The sequence below is a fragment of the Rhagoletis pomonella genome, unplaced genomic scaffold (assembly GCF_013731165.1).
Source record: "Rhagoletis pomonella isolate Grant_MI unplaced genomic scaffold, Rhpom_1.0 Rhpom_scaffold_00002, whole genome shotgun sequence".
Taxonomy (NCBI): domain Eukaryota; kingdom Metazoa; phylum Arthropoda; class Insecta; order Diptera; family Tephritidae; genus Rhagoletis; species Rhagoletis pomonella.
In genome coordinates this window covers 73059154-73076096 of record NW_023458556.1, presented here as the reverse complement: position 1 = coordinate 73076096, position 16943 = coordinate 73059154, and the positions used below count along the sequence as shown (strand labels likewise).

General features: G+C 38.0%; 1 protein-coding gene and 1 pseudogene across 1 annotated transcript in view; one reads left to right on the top strand and one right to left on the bottom strand.

Moving 5' to 3' along the window:
- The window catches only part of LOC118734041 (putative transporter SVOPL), a 63289-nt gene that overhangs the window by 7183 nt on the left and 39163 nt on the right, over positions 1-16943 (bottom strand). The window lies entirely within an intron of this gene.
- Positions 1778-3955, top strand: LOC118734043 (annotated as a pseudogene).

Genomic DNA, 16943 nt, shown 5'->3' with positions numbered 1-16943 from the left:
ATGAAGATGAAGATGAAGATGAAGATGAAGATGAAGATGAAGATGAAAATGCAGAATGAGATGAAGATGAAGATGAAGATGAAAATGCAGATTGAGATGAAGATGAAGATGAAAATGCAGATTGAGATGAAGACACACATAAACATAAAAAACTATAAAGACAAAGATACAGAGGAAGAAGGTGATAGGGATACAAAGGAGATACAACTGAAGAATGTGTGATGTTATGTTATGGTGTGTTATGTTGTTTAATATTATGTTATTGTACGTTATGTTATGCTATGAAATATTATGTTATTATTATGTACTAAGTTGAACTCCCCTCCACTTAAACTTTAATTAGGCGCATGGGGTCGTGGCCATTTCAAGTTGAAAAAAAAATGCCTTGGAGTGCTTTGAGCGTGCTCGCGCTGTCTAGCTTCCTAACTCCCCGCAGGGTACGTAAATAAGTCACTGCCAGAACATCGGCATGTACGCATGTGTCGCTTCTCTTTTAAGTCCTGACCCCATGCGACCACTTACGTAACATTTTTTGGCGTAGGTAAGTCGTTATTTTTTATATAAGTTTGAAGTTAAAGTTATGCTTTTCTTTCTTAAAGTTAACTACAATAAAGAGCTTTAATATTTATGACAATATACATTTCGTTTTATTTGAAGTCGGAATTATGTTTTTATTTTTTTAAGTTAACGATAATAGAGTACTTCAATATTTTTGTTAATACACTACGTTTTTTTTATTATGAAAACTCTTTTTTCAGCACTTTTATTGGGGTCACTGGGGACCCCATGCGACTAATTGTGTGATTTTTTTATGCTCCTAATTAAGGGTTAACCCATTCCAACTAATGTTATTTCACCTCAACTCAACTAACAAAAAATATCCTTAATTTTAGCGGTTGAATTTCAACCGCTGGGCGAACACTAGTAATCTTAAATCTATAAGTATTATAAAAATATAGTACAGTATAGTAGATTATATTAAAACAATTAATAAAGTAGTGATTCTGCATTTTTAAATTAATTTAATTAAGTTTTCCTGTATTTCCAAGTAACTTTTTTTTGATTTTTGAAAATGGCGTGAAAGTAAAATATTCTGTATACCATACTCTTGAAAATGACACCAGAATTGAATGTGTGCTTGTAATAGAACCAAAGTTATCACCAGTGTTGCCGCGAATTATTTTTAGTGGTAGCCAAATTCCTTTTTAAAAGGGCTAAAAAGAGCAAAAACAATTGGTTGTGGCTAAAACTGGTAGCTAAAATTTTTTACTTACATATATGTATGTATATAAAGGGAAAATATACGACACCATTTTCAATAAGTAATGGTATAGAAAAATAATGAACTCTGAAAAAAGCTAATATTTTATCGAACCAAAAACCTTTTTGTATAACTATATACGACACCAGGAAATATAGGACCTTAGCTTGCTGGCTCCATCAAGGGATTGTACCATCAGGCTCGAAGCATATAACATACCAGCTCACTGGTACAATATTTATTTCTTTACAATTGAGGACCAAAAATAAAATAAAATAAAACTTTTTAATATACAAGGCTTTTATAAATGGACTAAAAAGTAGAAAATAATATTTCTTAGTCCCACAGAATTCGTTTTGATAACTTTTGATTTTGAAATTTCAGCAAAAGTGATTATAAACAATTAATGACATTGAAAACGAAAAACGTGGAGCGCATGTAGTACAAAGCATTCGATTTCATTGACAATAGTCCAACTACTAGGGTTCGAACGATACTATCGATATTGAGTAAGTATCTATACTGAGGGTATAAAAATGAGTACTTTAATATATTCTCCAAGAAAGCGTAAGAGGATAATTGCGATCCCGTGCCAGCAGTTTTGTTTTTGCTACATACCAATTTCTCTCATTCCTCTCATTTCGCTCACTTAATTTTTTTTGCCGTATCTTGTTTTTGTATTTGACATAAACTTTTTCTGCTTGCTACCTATGCAAGAATGATAGAATACAAGATTGCGCCAATCGAGCTGAGAGCAACTGGCCGTGACGTCAAAAAATACCAGAATAAGAGAGCATAGACGAATTCAATAAGAAAAAGAAGAAGAATCGAACAGCTGGGGCGAAATTGAAAGGTTTGTTTACAAAGTGCATAATAAATCGCGGATTTACGGAATTATTTATCGTCAATTAGTGAAATCAGTAACCAAGCTTTTAAAATAAAGGAAAACCCCCTACTCCGCTATACATATAATTACTTTCATTATTTAGCTACTTTTCCGGCAGCTGCAACAAACGCTGGCCCAAGCCTGCAAATTGTTGCCAGCAACTGACCCGCTGGCTGCCCACTGGCATTTGTTCAACTACTCCAAAATGCACTTTGTAAACAAACCTTTTGGGTGTAAGCCACATTAAGCGGCTCATCTGGATGAAATGAAAAGGCTGTTAGATGTAATGCAGCAACGTGCTCTCGATGTTGAACATCAGTTCAAAGAAAAGTCAAATGAGTTGCAAATGGCGCAGCTTAACATACGCCAGTTGTCGGATAAGGCCAATGTAAACCAAGGCCGCAATCGGATAGAGACCTCGACGCAGACGCAATTTATGTAAGAGCAACAGATTAGAGACTTACCATTAAGTTAGAAGTAGAAGTGCATTTGAAGATGTTTACATTATTATGTTTACGCATTTCTTACAGGCTATGGTGCAACAATTGACGTATGCCAAAGAAAGGAATTTATGATGGTCACAAATATATTGGCAAAAACATAGCGAGTGCATATGCCAAGTTGGAAAAATTGACAATGCGTGAGTATAAAATGTATAGGTGTCCTTAATTATAAATATTACTTTACCTTTTCTTTTGCAGTGGCCAAAAAGAAGAGTCTTTTTGATGATCGACCGCAATAGATTCAAGAATTGACTTACATCATGGTGTATGCGTTACAATCTAAATTAGCCAGGATGGGCACCGACTTCAAACAGATACTCGAAGTGCGTATAGAAAATCTCAAACAACAAAAAGCGCGTCGGGATCAATTCGGGCAGTCACCAATTGCTGCTAGCACTGTTCGCTAGATTACAGCGAAACGGCTCCTTGCTGTTAAGCGAAGAGAATACGGCCGTGAGCATTGACATGGCCGCAAGTGATACAACACCATTGCTGGGTGAAGTCGGAGGTAGTGGAATACAGACGCAGCAGCAGATTGCATTATATGATGACTCCGATAGTTACGTGCAACAGCGGGCTGAGACTATGCAGAACATTGAATGTCGAGCTAGGCGGTATATTTCAACAATCAGCACATATGGTTAAGGAGCAAGAGGAGACTGTGGAGCATATCGATACAAACATACAAGATGCCGAATTGAACATAGAAGCAGCGCATGGTGAAATATTGAAGTACTTCCAAACTGATGATAAAAATCTTCTCAGTACTGATATTATTTTTCATATTCTTGGTAGTTTTCCTTACATAATAACGAATATGTTTGTGACACGGCAAGATTTTAACAAGTTCAGAGACGCGGTCTTAAAGTTGTGGGTTTTTAAATACATAAATACATAATATCCTATTCATATACATACATATAAATCACACTAATGTAATAATGAAATTAAGTCTTATATGCCACGTGAACCACGATAGCTTTTAGAAGCAGTCACGTAGGGTTAGACACTAATTCTGCCAATAATAAAATTACTTCACATAGTTTCACTTTTTTTCAAAATTTTCTATAAAAAGTAGAGATGATCCAGTGTAATGAAACGAGTTTAAAACTAAATAAAATAGTTATGTTATTGGCAATAAGTACATGTGCTTGTTTATTAATAATTCAAATATTATGTTCAAACAAATTTAAGTGAAAGGTATGCAATTTCAAGAAAAAAGCAATTGCTTGGTTTTTATGCATACGGCTTAACATTTCCGGTAGGAAGCAGAAGGTCAGTATGTATAAATAAAAAGCTTTATCAGGGGAACGTGTTATATTTTTAAATAACAAATAAATAAAAAATACATCGTAATGAAATGTTGCCGTTTATTGCATGTGATCTGATGCCGGATTCAATTTATAGGTTCTCGTAGGTACTCGTTCTCGAAGTCATCAGTGGTGAAGTGTTTTACACAGATGACGCTGGTTCGGGCGTTGAAATCCGTTGGTCTCCGGCAGAACTGGATCCACTTTTCCACCAACTCAATGTCGGCCGGTAAAGTAAAAAAACTCCACCCAGATCCTTTGGCACTAACACTAGCACAATTAACCGCTGCACACCTCATTTTTTTCTTTAATTTATAACTTTTTTTATAAGTTTTCTCAAAAAACAAAACAACGCTCAAAATCTTTCGAATTTGTAAATTTGTAAAGTTGAAATAACCTAAAATGTCACGAACCAGAAAATGTAAACAAAAGTATTGTGTGACGTCAGCGAATGGGTGGATGCTGTCAAATCGACGAAGAGAGGGTTAGCGGTCCGCGAATGGCGCGACCTTTATTTTCTGGATCGTGCTACCTATGCATGCTACAACTTAGCAATGGGGTACCCTTGTACTCTTGCAAATTTGGAATTGTATTTTTGCATTTCGTGCAACGTCCAGGACTTCGAAAATACCCCTAATGTATTTTGGAACGAATTTCCCTCATCACTTTTCGGCGAAATAAAAACGAAGGAAAATAGAAACAAAAATTCTCTGCCTATGCGCATGAAATCAGATGCAGTTAAACGGAATAAAACCAATTCTTATTTAGAAGGTTTGTTCACTGCTTCTAGGGTTCAAACGATACTATCGATGTTGAGTAAGTATCGATACTGAGGGTATAAAAATGAGTACTTTAATACTCGATACCTTATTTGGTGATTTTACTCGATACTTTGCAAAGTACTCGTAGTATCGAATACTTTTTAAAACGCACACTGTTTACATTTTTTCTTCCATTGCTTTCTTTGCTTATATGGATTACTATCATTCAATTTTGTCTATCACTTAAAATAAACTGCAATTGCGTGTATTCTGTTGCATAACATAAACCAAATAAGTGAAGGTTTAGTGGCCTTATTCATAAAAAATAAAGTAGGTTTAAAGAGCTTAATAAAATGACATTTTCATAAATTTTTCAGTTTATAAACCTTTTTTATTTTTTATGAATAAGGCCCTTAAACTTTACGCAAAGTTCACGAAAATGCAGATTTTTTAGAAACTTTTTGGGAATGCAGTTTTGTAACCCATTCAAATTTACGTGTAGCCTACTACCGTTGACTTTTAATTCAAACTTGCACATTATCATACTAAAATTTAATAGGCTACAAAAATGCATACTAAAACTTTACACAAATTTCTTAATAAAACTTGAAATTCGTGAAAGTATATATATATACTTCTTTCTATTGTTTTAATTTCAGGAAATAACTAGATATACGATTGAAGAATAAAATAATTTTAGTATCCCAAAAAACGTATTTTAATGAGTCCGATACTGAGTAGTATCGATACTTTTTCCCTGATACTTTTAGAGTATCGATACCATGAGCTCGATGCCAGAATGAGTACTCAGTATCGATACCAAAGTTTGAAATTTCGAACCCTACAAACTACATAACATTCTACAGCGAAAGTACAAATTTGAGATCGATTTCAAGCGGTCGTTATTAATATGCCCACATACATATATATGTTACTTTTCATATCAATTCAAGTGTATTACATGCGCCTCACGCTTTTAATTTTCAATGTCATTAATTGTTTATAATGACTTTTGCTAAAATTTCAAAATCAAAAGTTACCAAAACAAATTCTGTGGGACTAAGAAATATTATTTTCTACTTTTTGGTCCATTTATAAAAGCGTTGTATATTAAAAAGTTTTATTTTATTTTATTTATTTTCTACATTTTAGTCTTGTCTGTACAAAATTTTGCAATAGATATTAAAATAATTCAACTTGCAGTGAAAGAGAACAGAAGACTATGCAAGCACATACATTTAGTATAAACATACATATGGACATACATACATATAGCAGCGGTTTATTTCATTTAAAGAAATGGCGTGTCGTCCATTTCCGCTGTGACGTATATAAAAAGTGCATATATTTAGGCGCAATATTTAACTTCTTCTGGCGGGGCGACATCTAGGGTCTTCTAATTGTATCTCCTTGATATGATGCCTACAACGAGGTTGATATCTAGACTAGGTTGATATCTAGAATTTTCCATAAATAGCTTTGCCACATTTATAGTAGGTGCATTCTTTTGCAACCGAGCTACAAAAGAACACTCGCTTAAATGACGAAATACACGCAAAGCGAAATACCAACACGCGACCTGAAGGCTAGTGTTGGTAAGTGAAAAAACTGCTCTATTGTGAATTGTTAATGGGAAAGTGGAGAGGGAAACTTTTGCTTCCTTTTATACGTGACTTTTTTTAAAAGAGTATAGATATTACGCAAATACCTCGCATAATTACTCATTTAAATTGGTTTTTGTATCTAAATCCCGTTAAACTAATCACATTTTCTTGCCAGCTACCAACAGGGTTGCTTAAGTAGCTAAAAGGAAATTTTACACGAGTTGAGCGTTCTTTTGTCGCTCGCTTACAAAAAAATGCAGCTAGTATAAATGGTGGTCTGGACATACAACATTCAAAGCGGTCTGGACATTGAAACGAAAAACGTGGAGCGCATGCAATACAAAGCATTAGATTTAATTGACAATATTCAAACTACATATGTACATAACATAGACCTAAAATTTCTACAGCGAAAGTACAAATTTGAGATCGATTTTAAGCGGTCGTTATTAATATATCCACATACATACATATATTACTCTTCAATTTCAAATCAGGCCTATTACATGCGCCCCACACTTTTCATTTTCAGCCTCATAAATTGTTTATAATGACTTTTGCTAAAATTTCAAAATCAAAAGTTATCAAAACAAGTTCTATGGGACTGAGAAATATTATTTTCTAATTTTAGTCCATTTATAAAAGCGCGGTACATTAAAAAGTTTTTTTTAAATTTATTTTATACTTTTTAGTCTTGTCTGTATAAAATTTTGCAATAGATACTATAATAATCCAACTTGCAGTGAAAAGAGAACAGAAGACTATGCAAGCAAAATGTTGTTTGCTCACATTTGGTATATGCTTACATATGTTCATACATACATATAGCAGCAATTAATTTCATTTAAAGAAATGGCGTGTCGTCCATTTCCGCTGTAGCGTATGTATTTAGTGCATATTTTTCTTCTGGCGAGGCGACATCTATCTCGTAGAGTTTTTCTAATTGTATGTCTTTGATATGATACCTACGACGAGGTTGATATCTAGACTAGGTTTACCATAAATACCTTTGCTATATTTATAGTATAAAATGGTGGTCTGGACATACAACATTGCAAGTTGATAAAAGCGTTGTAAAAAGACCGAAATGATTAGAGCCGAAACTTCATAGTTTTCTACAAACACGGCTTTGAATCATATAGTGCCAGAACTTTCCGGTAAAATACTTAAAAAAAAATAAAATTAGCTTATTGGTACATGCTGGTACAACGTTAGCAACCCATGTGCGAGATGCCGTAACTAATCCGAGTGGAGCCTTGTGTCACGACAGAAAGAGAGGGAGCTTTGGTGGGGCCACTCCGACTTATTCGGTTTAAGGGCTCACTGAAGTCTGCAACGTCTGTTCACCAGTAGGTGCGGCTGCAAGCGGGTTTCTGTCTTGGAGCAAGCGGCCCGCTTTATAAACGTGTATTCGGTTGCGAAACCACCCCCGTCCCAACAATGGGTTCTGCGCTGGGTTTGGGACCCGCCACGTAAAAACAGGCTCCAATGAAAAAGAGACACAAAAGCCTTGGATGAGAACCTTCCTATTGATGACGACCACGGCAAACGATTAAAGGACTACGATTTGAGGGCATGCATCTAGAATGTCCGGACTCTTAATGGGGAAGGTGCCTCTGCCCGGCCGGTTGATGTCCTCGTAAGAGCGAAAGCTGACATCACCGCCATCCATGCCGCCACCGCCAAATGCGTTGGACGGGGCAAGGCAAGCAATGTCTGGGGCCTTGCGACGTATACTATAGCTGCCATGTAAAGGAGCGCAAATTCGGTGTTGGGTTTGTGGTGGGAGAGAGACTCCGTCGCCGAGTACTATCGTTCACCCCGGTGGACGAGCGTCTAGCCATAATCCGCATCAAAGCGAAATTCTTCAGCATCTCGCTCATCTGCGCCCATGCCCCGACGGAAGAGAAGGGTGAGATGTCCAAGGATCTTTTCTATGAGCGCTTGGAACGCAAGTACGAGCGCTGCCCCCGCCACGATATCAAAATCGTGCTTGGCGACTTCAATGCCAGGGTGGGCAAGGAAGGGATCTTTGGAACCACCGTCGGAAAATTCAGCCTCCACGACGAAACGTCCGACAATGGACTGAGGCTGATCAACTTCGGCGGGGCCCGAAACATGGTAGTATGCAGTACTAGCTTCAATCATAAGAAGATCCATCTGGCTGTCTCCGGATCGAAAACCGAGAAATCATATCGATCATGTTGTGATAGACGGAAGGCATCCTTCAGCGTTTTGGACGTTCGTACACTCCGAGGGCCAAATATCGACTCGGACCACTATCTTGTTGCAGCCAAGATACGCACCCGCCTCTGTGCATCAAAAAATGTGCGCCCAAATATGCAAGGAAAGCTTAACGTCGAAAAGCTGCAATCACAGCAGACAGCCAATGCTTTCGCTACTCGACTCTCACACCTGCTCTCAGAGAGCGCTCTTCAACAAACCGACATATGCGAGCAGTGGAACCACATCTCCCGCTCATTAAGTACTGCCGCCGAAGAAGTAGTCGGATTTCAACGAGGCCGAAAGAATAACTGGTACGATGAGGAGTGTCTGGAAACTGCAGAGAAAAAAACATGCCGCCTACAGGGCCACACTGCGATCGGGCGCAACGCGCGCCATGTGGGACCGCTATAGGGATCTGAAGAGGGAAGCGAGACATATTTGTCGCAATAAAAAGAGAGAGACCGTAATACGCGAGTGCGAAGAGGTTGAAATGCTGGCCGGTAGGAAAAATGCCCGAAAATTTTACCAGATAATTAGGCGACTTACGGAAGGTTTGAAGACCAGGGCGTACTCCTGTAGGAACAAGAATGGCGACCTAGTTACCGATGTTCAGAACGTACTTAAATTATGGAGGGAACATTTCTCCACCCTACTGAGTGGTAGCAGCTTGGAAAGTTGTGGAGAAGAAGAACCCGATCCCCCAGTCGATGATGACGGAGTCGATGTTCCTCCGCCTGACTATAACGAGGTACGAATAGCAATAACGCGCCTGAAAAACAACAAAGCTGCTGGAGCTGACGGCGTGTCAGCTGAGCTATTCAAGTACGGGGGCGAGGAGTTGTTAAGGTGTATGCATCTACTCTTATGAAGAATATGGTCAGATGAACGCATGCCCGACGACTGGAATTTAAGTGCGCTCTGCTCAATCCACAAGAAAGGCGACCCCGCCTTTCGCGCCAACTACCGCTGGATCAGCCTTCTAAGCATAGGTCATAAGGTCTTATCGAGTGTAATATGCGAAACACTGGAGCCCACCGTCAACGAACTGATTGGACCTTATCAGTGTGGCTTCAAACGTGGCAAATCCACCATAGACCAGGTATTCACAACACGACAAATCTTGGAAAAGACCCGCGAGAAAAAGATCGACACTGACCACCTATTTGTCGACTTCAAAGCCGCTTTCGACAACACTGAATTTGGCATCCCCGCAAAACTGATACGGCTGTGTAAAATTACGTTGAGCAATACCACCAGCTCCGTCAGAGGAAAGACCTCTCCGAGCCGTTCGCCACCAAACGGGGTTTCAGACAGGGCGACTCCCTCTCATGTGAATTCTCTAATATGACGTTGGAGAAGATAATAAGAGCTGCAGAACTCAACCGCTCAGGACCAATTTACTACAAGAGCGTGCAATTGCTGGCGTACGCTGATGACATCGACATCATCGGTAACAAGAACCGCGAAGTCTGTTCTGCCTTTTCCAAGTTACATACGGAAGCAAAGCGAATAGGTCTGGTGGTAAACGAGGACAAGACGAAGTATCTCCTGTCATCAAACAAACAGTCAGCACATTGGCGCCTTATTGACAGCTATAATTTCGAGAATGTAGAGAATTTCGTTTACTTGGGAACCAGCATTAACACCGATAATAATGTCAGCATGGAAATCCAATGCAGAATCACTATTGCCAACAAGTGCTACTTTGGACTGAGTAGGCAACTCAGGAGTAAAATCCTCTCTCGAAGTACGAAAACCACACTCTATAAGTCACTCATCATCCGATGAGGCGGCTCTTGGAGTATTCGAGAGAAAGATTTTGCGGAAGATTTACGGGCCTTTACGCGTTGGCGACGGCGAGTACCGTAGACGATGGAACGATGAGCTGTATGAACTTTACAACGACATGGACATAGTGCAGCGAATTAAAATACAGCGGCTCCACTGGCTTGGCCATGTGATTCGGATGGACACCGACGCTCCAGCTCTGAAAGTATTCAACTCGGAACGCGCTGGTGGTAGCAGAGGAAGGGGGTGGCCCCCTCTGCGATGGAAAGACCAGGTGGAGAAGGACTGGGCTTCACTTGGCATTTCCAATTGGCGGCAGTTGGCGCAGAAAAGAAACGACTGGCGTGCTTTATTGAACTCTGCCAAGTCGCTTAGGCGGTTACAGTGCCAAATAAGAAGAAGAAGAAGGATGGTGGTTAATTTTAGAAAACGATTGTGCTACACTTGTATAACGTGTTCATAAATCAGTAAGTGTGCAAATAAAGTTGAACCTAGTTATTAAGTCGCAAGTTTTTAAGGTTAAAATCTTCATCAATTACACAAGACCACAAAAAAATGGATGAAAGGTTAATTAAAGCAGACCAGGTGCTCTAAATGTATTTTGAACACGAAAGTTGCACCACGTTTTTTGAGGTTAGGAAAAAATTCTGACGAGATGGATCAAAACGGACTTCATATACGTGTTCAGCAACGATAAAAACATGTAGAACACCTAATCTGCCACGATAACTTACACAAAGCGATCTTTGTAAATACCTTTTGAACACGTTCTATTCTATTTGAATGTATGTCGTAATAGGGACTCCATATTAGAGAACAATATTCTTTGCGACTCCTGACTAGTGAAATATAGAGAGATTTCAAAGTAAATAGATCCTTTTCACTCTGACCTCTGAGGTTAACAATTCAAAACTGATTAAAAAAATTTTGGGAAATGTGTTTAGAGAAGAAGTATGGGTATCAAATTAAAGAGGAAATCCTGTATAATTTAAACAGATTCAAGTTTTTGATGCAGAAAGACTGGGAAGTATTCAAAATGTCCTTTTAAAATTTTATCCTTGAAATTTCGCAGTAGTTGGTTAAAAAAAAAATATATATATGTTAAGGACTTATATAAACTCGATTTTGTTTCATATAATATATTGTTGTGGTACAATTGTTTTTGTTTGTGCACATTGATTTTGCTCTTTTTGTCATTTCTGCTGTTTCATCTTTGTCACAGCTGTTTGCGTTGTGTTTATTGGTGTCAAATATACAGTGTATTTAAAACTGTTCGCTACATAGCTTTCCAACTGATATTTACCAGCTGGTTGGTTCTCTGATTGATACATCGTTTTCGAAACTGTTTTGATTTTTTGCTTCTAAAACCTAAAAAGAAATATAATATTAAACAGTTGTATATTTACACCAATTGCCACGTTAAAAGCTCTGCGATGGTATTGCCCATATAAAATGTGCTGGTTTGAGCGGTAGGGTGTTAGACGCTATTAATGAGGGAAAGGGACTTCATAGGTCTTGTCAAAAATGTAGATCAACCGAAGTTGATTTATATAAATTCTTTAGGCAGTCCAGAAAGCGTTTTTCTGAGATCGGAAAGGATCTGTCGGGGCTTGTTGAGAAATTTAATGTGTAGGTCTTTCACATGTCTCGACAACCCTCCACACTCTGAGGATAGCCGAGAAAATAAAGGTAGGCGTGTTACTAGTCCACCTAAAAAGACAGCCACGGAATCTAGTCATAAAAATTCTCCATCCCAGTCCTTGGAACTTATTAATCTTTCTTCTCCATGCCCTCAGGCATTAGCGCCTCCGCTATCTAAAGCCATATCCACTAGGTCTACATCTAAAAATAGTCAAACCGTTGATTTAACAGTGTTGCCATCAACATCTGAAGCTGCACTGTCTAACTTAGTTCCTCCGAATAATTCGGAGCCCCGCACATCAGACATCATTACCAAAAAGTTGGTTGTAATTCCGCCGAGAAGATCAATATTTGTCTCTAGATTTGCTAAAGATACTTCTTCGGATGATATAAAGTCATACATATCGACTAAAATTTCAACTTAAGATGTATTTATTCGTAAATTTAATTTTAAATACGATCGCGATATTTCATCTTTTAAAATTGATGTAGCTTCCGAAGATTTTGATTCACTACTAAATAGTTCATTTTGGCCGACCGGGACGTTTGTTCGCGAGTTTGAGTATAAACCTAATAAAAGTAATAACAACGTAGCTAAAATTTCTACTCTTAATTCGGACTCAAAAAACTAACTCGCAAGTCTAATTTAAGTATTTACTATCAAAACGTTAGAGGTTTGAATACCAAATTAACTGACTTATATTTAAAAGGCTTTGACTGCAATTATAATATTATTTCCTTGAAATGAAATGAATATCAAATATGGTGTTCTTTTTGCGGTGCATTCATCGATACCATCCGAGGAAGTTAGTGTTCCTGTCATTGAATATACCGAATTTAAATGTATACGTGTATAGACTGGAAAGATTTATATTTATTTAGCTCTTTGCTACATCCCTCCTAATTCTGCCGTATCAGTATATATGCAGCTAGTTTCTTTACTTGAGACCGTAAATGCAATGCTTACGGCATCCGATTATATGATTGTTTTGGGCGATTTAAACCTGCCACACATTTCATGGAACATCATTGACACCGATGTTGTACCAGTTTTATCTAGAGATAGTTACAATGTAATTCTGGAGGAAATGGCTGAACTTTGCCTCAAACAAATAAATATATGTCCAAATTAGTTTGGAAAGGTCTTTGATCTCGTGGAGGAAATAAATCCTGACGTCAGAGAGAAAAATTAAAAAATCCACTTTAAATAAAAAAGAAGGTTTCAAACCTTTTTATTTATTATTTATTTTATCGTAGGAGAGTTTCTCAAACAATATAGAACCAATTTTTATACCCGAGCGCACTTGTGCACAAGGGTATTGTAACTTTGTTCACAGAACGGTTATTTGTAACAGGCAAAACGAATCGAGATAGATATAGACAAATGTATACATAAATGAAAGGAGAAATCGATTAAGCGGTGACTGTCTGTCCGTCCGTCCGTTCGTCTGTCCGTTTGTCCGTCTATCCGTCCGTCCGTCCGTCTATGCACACGACAACTCGAGTAAAAATTGAGATATCTTAACGAAACTTGGTACGTGCACTTCTTTCTGGCGTAGGACGGATGGTATTGAAAATGGGAAAAATCGGACAATAACCACGCCTACCTCCCATATAACGGTAATTTTCAGAAATACGAAAACTGCGATATTTTAGAAGATTATTTACACAAAATTGATATTTGCAATAAGTTTTAGACGAAAAATAAGAATATTATAAATTTTTGGAAAATGGGCGTAGCCAGGCCCACTTATGGTTACATGTGTATATCTTGGTAACCGTGCCACCAATTTATTCCAAACTTGGCCTTGGTATAACATACGAAATGACCGAAAATTTTTAATATCGGACAATAACCACGCCCATATCCCATATAACGGAAATTTAGAGAAATACGAAATCTTCGATAAATCAGTAAATATTACAGCTAATTTATTCAAAATTGATGCTTGCAACAATTCTTTACCAAGAAATACGTTTATGATAAAATTTTGGAAAATGAGAGTGGCACCGCCCACTTATGATCACATATATGTATCTCGGTAACCGTTCTACCAATTTACACCAAAATCGGTGCGGTTGTTGTGCTTGCCACATAGAAGCAAAATGTTGTTGTTGTTTTCATATAACAGTAAATTACAGAAATGCTTGAAATTTCAATATTTCGAAATTTAGGGACGCTAACTTACTCAAAATTGATACTCCCCGGCTTACCATGTAGCGGTAGCTTTCGGAAAGGTGAAAAGCATATATTTAATACTTGTTGAAAAGTAATGAATATCAAAATCCCGGAAAGAATTCCGGGATCCCGGGATTGTGATAACGACATCGGGAATCGGAAAAAGCTGAAAAATTGACATCCCTAATTACATATGAAAAAAGCATCCGAGACGTGCAAAACGCCATCCGTGATGTGAAAAATGCTTCATTTTAATACGGGCGTATTTGAATTGAATATTTCCATTATACGTAGAGTATGATAATGGAAAGATCCATTATTTTAATACTTTTCACTTGATTTAAATACGAACATTTTTAAACAGTAATCAAATAAAAAATTTTCATTTTTACAATGCGTTTTTTTCTCGGTGTAGCTATATTCTGGTAAGGAACAGCTCAGCAGGGCTACCGCGGATGAATTCCCCACATTGGTGACCCCGACGTTTGAAAATTTGAGAAGTGGTTCTGTGTACGTACACACACATGCATACTCATATTGCACAGCCACTGGGAAACAAAAGTAAGGTTAGGTGTACATCGCGTGACTGGCTGTATATACGTATCACCACCTCCTTTGCGAAGACCTAGATCTGCCTGCATCACGGCGCCGAATACCCCAGTAAAATAGATATATGTGCATCAATTATTTTTTTTTTCTAAACCCTTGCTTCTTTTATTTGTGTTATATTTGTTTTGATTAGGTATTAGTAAGTCTTATTTAGTAAAATATAAACGTATTTCATATTGACATTTAGTAAAAAAAAAAAATTGCTCCATTTTTTTCAAAGAAAGTGGATATATATGCATTACGCAAAATGTTTAATTTGTAAAATATAAATATATTTCTATGAAAGTTTTTAAATATTTTGATATGAAATGGAACCGCCATGTTGGTCTGCGATTAGTTTCAGTCGGTGTGGCATTGAATTAGCCAATTTTTTTTAATACGGACAAGTCTATCTTCTCCCATTCCCCTACAATTGCTTGCTTAAGCTGATTCAAGGTGTCGTATTGCTTTGTAGAACAGAATGCCCCACAGATCCTCTATGGGATTAAGATCCGGACTTAAGGCCGGCCACTGTAACAATGGAATATTGCACGATTCGAAAAATGCCAACGTACACTTTGCAACGTGTATCGGTGCGTTATCCTGCTGAAATATCCAATTGTCGCCATGAAATTCTTCTACAATGAAATGAGCTCAGAATACAATAACTTGATGTACATTTGCGCGTTCATACGGCTTGGTACGAAGAAAATTGGAGATTTTCCTTTAGCGCTGAAGGCAGCCCACACCATAAGGGATCCACCGCCATGATTTCGCTTGTCGCTTTTCGCTTGATTTTGTCGTCCCAAAATTTATATTTTTCATAGAACGCCAGGCTCGCCTTTTTGTGTCGATCCGTTAGGCGTGGCTTAGGCACTTTACACTCATAATGGAGGTGCAAGTCCTGCCTCAATTACGCCTATTTTTATTCCGTCTTCGTTCATGGTCTTAATTTTAATCTTCTCTTCAACTGAAAGTTCGGTACCACGCGGCATTTCGAGCTAAAACGTAAATTTGTTTTTGTATTTATTGTGATAGTGTATTTTTGTATTATTGCTTACAAACCTGGTTTTTACGATTATTACTTAGATCGCGGAGATGTTTGCACTACATCACTCGGAAAATAAATGAAGCATTTTGCACATATATCTATTTTCTATGAACCTCGCAACCTGTGACCGCGTTCAATGCTAACGGTACCATAAAAAATGCAGTTATCAACTCTACGGCGAATAGAAACAAAACGTGAGTACAAGATCATGCGTACTCAACAGACATTGGCAAAGGGTGCTGTTTTTGTGACTTTAAGCCTACTCACGTTAAAAACGGAGGATGAACAAACACCACCGCAAAGCGTGCTGTCTTGCAAATACAGCCACCACAAGTGAACGATGCTTATAACAGCTCATACTGATATTGACTTCGGCAAATCTGTACTCCGAATGATCGTGCGCGAAACCAGCAACCGCCGTATTTGATCGATTGCCAAAAGCACGATACTGCTTTGGACGGTTGCCGAAAGCATGACAGCTTATGTGAAAGACTGGCGAAGGCAAGATGCCGCAGTTAGCTAACTTGATTTGTTGCAGAAGTCAAACCGCCGCCTTTGGTTTGTTGCTGAAGGCGCGTTTGACGTGTTACCGAAGTGATGATACTGTAGTTCAAAAACATTCAAAGACACTTGCTTGTTTGAAATGAAGCATTGATATGTACATACATACATACTTACGTACGTATGCATATTCACAACTAGCCAGCAGTGAGCAATGCAATTGAATGGTAGACGCGCTATAAATACATACATACATGCATACGAGACGATAAATTACCCTTTACCACATTCGTCGTCATTTCAGCAACAAGTCAGATGATTTTCAGCAACAAGTCAAATGGCTTTCAGCAACAAGTCAGATGATTTTCAGCAACAAGTCAAACGACTTCTGCAACAAATGATGACTCTCATGTTTTCGGAGCCGTTCAACTGCCACGTTTGCTGGTTTCGTGCATGATCATTCAGAGTACAGATTTGCCGAAGTCAATATCAGTATGAGCAGTTATAAGCATCGTTCACTTGTGGTGGCTGTATTTGCAAGACAGCACGCAATGCGCTCGTGTTCAGTCATCCTCTAATTTCGTTTAGGTATCGATACTACTAGGCCAACGCCGCTGCTCAGTCATACAAAGCAGCGGTATTGA